The 6,190-nt window shown below is 38.9% G+C and overlaps 1 protein-coding gene across 2 annotated transcripts in view; it reads right to left on the reverse strand.

Moving 5' to 3' along the window:
• Positions 1-6,190, reverse strand: part of dock2 (dedicator of cytokinesis 2) — a 92,770-nt gene that overhangs the window by 19,552 nt on the left and 67,028 nt on the right. The gene's annotated exons all lie outside the window — the stretch shown is intronic.

The raw sequence follows: 6,190 nt of genomic DNA on the forward strand, positions 1-6,190 counted from the left end.
TTATAAGATTGGGGAAACCTGCAGTCAGCTGAGACTGAAGAAGTCACTTGGATGAGTGACGAAACGTTTCTCCCAGAAAACGCTACGTCCAGATGAACAGAATCAACTTTTGGAGATTTATTTTCCTGGATGATTGAGAATGCATCAAGACATATGTCAACTTTGGTTATCATGGGTTTAGGGCTTATCAGTGACAACTTTGTGGAAAACGTCAAAAACATTTTCATAAAAATCAAAACATCTCAACACAAGCCACAAAGTTCAGCATTACTTCATTTGTTAAAAAGTCATCCACATGTTTTAAACTTTGCAACTTTAAACCAGTGGCGGTGCAGGCGTGGTCAAGCCTCAAACACAACGTGAGGGATGTTTTTTTATTAAGCTGGTTGTTTTTCAGCTCCTGATAGCAGCAATGCTGGTGACAGATGTGTAAGAAATGCAAGGACAAAAACGCCGAAGCTGCCAAATGATCAAACCATTCTTCCATTGTGTTAGTCTGTTATGTGCTGCAAAACTGGATCACCTGTCAAACCGACTACATGATAATCTTATGCTATTTCAGATGATGCAGTACTCCTTTTTATTTACTTGCAACATTGTTCCTTAAACAGTAAAATACAACACAGCTGTGCTAGAACACGTACATTTCAATTTCAAAGTAGAGAAACCAAAAATAAATGAATAAAAATCTGCAGTTTTGTGTGACACTTTGCAAGTGAATTATTCTTGAATATATAGGATTGCTTTTTATACACAACTTAATTACAGTAAATCAATATCATCTTTTATATTATCTGTTAATGCTTATACATGACGACACAAAGTTGTGTAAAAAAGCAGTACACATAGTTTGTGGTCCCATAAGGAGGTGCAGCATTTATTCATCACAGCACTTGATAAAAGGCTTCTGTGGGTTACACATGTGTTTCCTCACTCTCAGCCCTTTTAAAAGCTCTCTCTCTCCTCAAGATGCAATTAAGGACTTGAAAGATCGTTCATTGTGACAAAGGAGAAACAATTCAGGGTCTTGGGAGGGGAGAGGACTTGAGGATGCATAAGTTAGCATAATTAAAAGCACCCTCGGAATCCAGGGACTGTCCCTGAACGCTGTGCCACATTTCTAAACTTTTAACATGCAGTCCTTGGGGTTGCCAACTACTCTAAAGGCAGGAGGAGAAGAAGAAGAAAGGAATGAATGATGAAATAAAAAGCATACATATAACGGGTGCCTACAGAGCTTAGTCGCTAATAAATATCTTACTGAGAATGTATGTTCTTGAATGTGTGTGTGTGTGTGCGTGTGTGTGGTTTTGTGTGTTAGTGCTCAGGGTATAACTACCCCCATCCTCCACCCAACCGTCTGCACTATAGTGACACCAGAGACCCCATCACCATACTTCCTTCTTTAATCTCGCTTCCCTTCTTTCACATTTCTCTTTCCTCTTATGTCTCCCTCTTAAAAGTGCTGGGAGATCAGTTTAGTGTGACACCTAAGTACAGAGTAAGTGCTGGAAGAAACACTTAAATGAGGGAACAATGATTAGTTTGTGCTTAAATAACAACTTATCTGTCACTAAAATTAACTCCTGTCATTGAAAGTAAACCTCAGTATGAGAAAACACTGTTATTGACAGCAGTGGCAAGTCTTTAAATTATGCATATATACTAATATATGTAATTTAGCAGGAAACTCTCCCCAATGGTGGTAAAAACCAACAGACAGGATCAAGAAGCACAATTAACTCTATTTTTTTTCACCCCTCGCTCTTCCTTTTTTGCCTCCTTAGAGTGCACTGCCTGATCAGTAATAGGATTAGGAACACACACACACACACACACACACACACACACACACACACACACACACACACACACACACACACACACACACACACACACACACACACACACACACACACACACTTACTCAGGAAAAGTACTCAACAGCTCATACATTTTTGGTTTAGTGTTCACTGTGCTGGTGTATATGTGGATGTTACTGTTTTGAAGTGTAGGTCACGTGTCATATTGCCCTACTTCACTCTAATTGGTGTTCTCTGAGGGGCAGTGCTCTCAATCTCCTTTAACGCCATCTAAACACGACACAAATGCTCAAAGGGCCAAATATCTAGCCATCAAATGCTCCTGCGTCCTCACGCATGAATGTGTTTCATCAACACATTGTTGCATGCAAAGACGCACGGAAGGTATATTTTTGTTGTGTATAATAATAAAACTGCAGACAATCACACTGTGTATGACAGAGAGAGAGCTCAGGGCTTGTTGAGGCAAAGGCCTTACACAACAGCTAAAAGATTACTGGCAAAACAGGGCACAGACTTTGCCAAGGTCTGAGATTTCACTCCCTTCCTCCTCCATCCTTTGCTTTCCTATAATATGTCTATCCATTCTCTCATTCTGGCCACTGCTGTTGGTAACAAATTCACAGCTGTAATTTCCGAGTTGCTTCCAAATGACAGTTACCTGACAAAGCAGTTTGTATTCTGATAACTTTCACTGCATATCATCTGCTGGCTGATAATGTGTTGCTGTCATTACTGTGGTGACAGCGTCAAACGAAATGTTTTTACTGATAGTGATAGCAGCGATAGATCTCAGTCAGCATTCATCCACTCAACAACAGCTGATATTAGGCCGTCTAAAACAAGAAGATAAGATTTACACTCTCAAATTACTAGTTTGAAATAGTAATTGAACCCAGATGTTACACCTGCTTACAGCTTATAGTTACTAAAATTCAAACTGAAATTCTATTGTTTCTTGAGCCATAATTAGCAGAAAAAAGTGTGAATCATGAAATTTTCGTGTGGAATTCCAGCCACCAAATGACAGAATTCCTGGTTGGTCCATTGTAAAGCCAAAATATAAACAGAATACAAGCAGGATTTAATGGATATATGTTTTATGTTATTATTATTTGTAACTAATTTATGCTTGCAGAGATGTATGGAGATGTCTGTTTCGCGTCCATGATTGCTAACCAAACTAGTCTAATACACCAAAAAAGAGGGAACTTTTTTTCTGAGACAATTTTTTTCTTAAACATAGCAAAAAATTTTGAATATCAGGATTTCTCCACAACATTCACATTTACAAATGTAATCCAGGCTTGTATCTTAGGTCTATTTGTACAAGTCTCTTCTCTGAGCCTAAATTCCTGCTACTTTCATTTTACAGATCAGCAAGATCCATATGAGTGCCCCCAAAGCAGGAGAGATATGTGCATTTATGGACATCCCATAACTTTATCACTACAAATGACAAATTACTTCTGACATGGAGACAGAACTGTTACACTGGAAGGAAAATTACACAGTATACTTTTCTACCCTTCAGCTGGTAGACTGGCACTTGTGTTGGAAATTTGCCATATAGAGAAGCTAGCATCTCAGATTATAGTGTCAACCCTGTGATTAAGGCAAGAATACCGAGTAAGACACAGCTGCCAAGGTGTTATCATTTGGTGCTGTTGCTAATTTGACGTTATTGCCTACAAAACACCATAATTGCGAAATCTCAAAATGCATTAGCATGACATTTGAATGTCCTTAAAGTTATATTTTATGTGGTAGATGGCAGATGACAAAATCATAAACTAGTAATCTAAGGCCAGCTGTCCTCTCTCAGAAGACAGCTGGCAAAAAGAAAGACAGATTGTTCAATAGACTGAGGCAATGCATTTAGCAGCAAACTTTATTTTGAAAAAAAAAAAAAGTTAAAATATTCTTCCAGTTTCTGTTGGACTGCTTTACCTTACCTAAAGCCTTAGAATCAAACAGAATAATGAAAATAGGAACACAGGAAACAATAACTAAAAAAGTATGGAAATAACCATGAAATTGTAAACTGACTCAATTAAGCCTTCATCACAGCAACCCTAGTGAGCACACTGTTGTATCTATATCTTTAGATCAGCACTATCTAGTAACAATATTATTATATTAGTAACCCCTGCCATCTGCCCCTTTCAATATTCTCAATGATAGTGGTAGCTGTAAGTTGGCAATCCCAAATTAATTGCTCATATTTTTTTGAGCCTGGGCTTTTCTGTCTTATAAATGTTACATAGACTCTATGACAGTGAGTTTGAATTTTGTTTAAAGTTCATTATGCCCACGAGATGCCCAGCGGGATAAACAGTGGAACGACGATGGATGCAATTAAATATAATTAACATATCATTAATTTTAAATTAAGACAGAGAATTAAAGCATTAACTGTGACAGTCCCAATTTAAATGCTTAAGGTTTTAGGGTTTAATCTTTACACGAGTAGCTGTTTCTGACATTGACAGAACTGCCAATCAATAGTGTGGAACAGGGAATCAAGTAGTGCACTAAGTACACACTGATCTACCTCCATGTTTTCACCTTTAACAGTGCAAATAACCAAAATATATACATATAGACACTAGCCTAGACTAGTGGATGACTATCCACTGGAAGTCATCTGAAGTTTCAATTTAAAACACAGGACACACAATAAGAACAATCCATTCAAATGACTCCACATCAGGTCCAACGATGCCTTGCACAGCAGTCTATATCCCGTTTGTGCTCTCCTCACCAGTCTCCCTCTTTACCCTTCTCTGTGGTTCCTTTTGTGACATCCCCCTAAATGGGAAGTCATTATGTTGCTCTCAAGTGTGATTTTTCATCATCCTTTTTTTAAAAAATAGAACATCTAAAAAAACACATTCTCACTGGACGATTGCAGCACTCCTTACTGTACTCCCTCACAGCGACATGCTCAACACTGACCTCCTTGTTACACACAAATACATGCAGACACGCTTTTTCCAACACCTGTGGGCTGAGGTGAAATGTAGAGAGGTGGTGGGTGGGGAGACTGTTAGAGGTGGTTGGGGAAGAGGGGGGGGGGTGGTGACAAAAGAGATGGATTGTGTGCAGCAGTAATTAGAGCTGTTGTGTTTAAGGATGGATTGGTTGCATGTTTGTCTGACTCAGAGCAACAGAGAGAGGTAGCATGGGTGTCTATCTGTGTGCATTACACAGCGTATGCAAACCTGCACGCCTGTTGACTGTTCAGAAAACAGATCAATGTGTCCTCAGCCCATTTCCTACTCATGTAAAAAGAGACAGAATCAGTTAACGCAAGTAGGGAAGAGTGAGAGGAGGGGAGGTCAAGGGAAAATGAATGAAGAGCAGAAAAAAAATGCAGTGAAATAAAACATTTACAGGCTTAAAAAGAGGACAGGTTTTTGTTTTCTCAAGCTCACACACCATACACTCTCATACCCCTTCTCATCTTCCTCTCCCAAATTAAATTACCACGACCTCTAAGCTCTGGCACAACTACCTCATGATTTATGGCCCTCGCGTGTTTCCGTGCACACATGTAATATTTTTTAAAAGCCTTCATATGTTGAACTGCGGTGACTGCTGCTTATGCAATGTGCATAATTACATTTATATTTGTCACACTCACACTCACATACACACACCATTTACCTCATCACACCAGAGGTCAATTGAAACACAACACAAGGTGAGTCAACCACTTTGCAGTGGTGCATACATCGCCAGTTATTTTCAGACGGGGGAGGGTCAGGAGGGACATTTATATGGACACTGCATCAAACAGACGCTCAGGGAACACACAAACTCGCAGCGTTTTAAAGAAATATTCAAAACATTTCACTGACAATCACTGCTTAGAATGGAGAATCAAGCTCGACATTGCATTGTGTTATTGTACAAGCATTACATTTGTAAATTCCCTGCAGCTTTATTTCTTAACTGCTAACAGCCTAACAAATGTTTATCCTAATGAAACCGTACAAGATCAATCCCTAAACCTGAATTCTAAATCTGAAAGCTGCCAGTAAAAGATGTGAAAAATGGTAAAACATTCTTGTCTTCCTTGATGCACGACAAAAGAAGAAATTAATTTATACACACACACATGCACACACACGCACACACACAATTCCTGGAAGGCTCAAAAGACAAAGCATTCATCATTAAGCATAATTTAAACCCGATGTCATATGGTGTTTAATCTCACTTTCTTTTCATTTTATCTAATTGCCTTATTTGCCACAAGAAAGAAAGCAGTGTCATTCTCAGCTCATATGAATGGGAGCAGGGGAAGAAAGACAATAAGCTTAAAGGAGGATGAGTGGTGGGACAGCCAAATACAGAGCATG

This window comes from Neolamprologus multifasciatus, chromosome 2 (assembly GCF_963576455.1).
Source record: "Neolamprologus multifasciatus chromosome 2, fNeoMul1.2, whole genome shotgun sequence".
Taxonomy (NCBI): Eukaryota; Metazoa; Chordata; class Actinopteri; order Cichliformes; family Cichlidae; genus Neolamprologus; species Neolamprologus multifasciatus.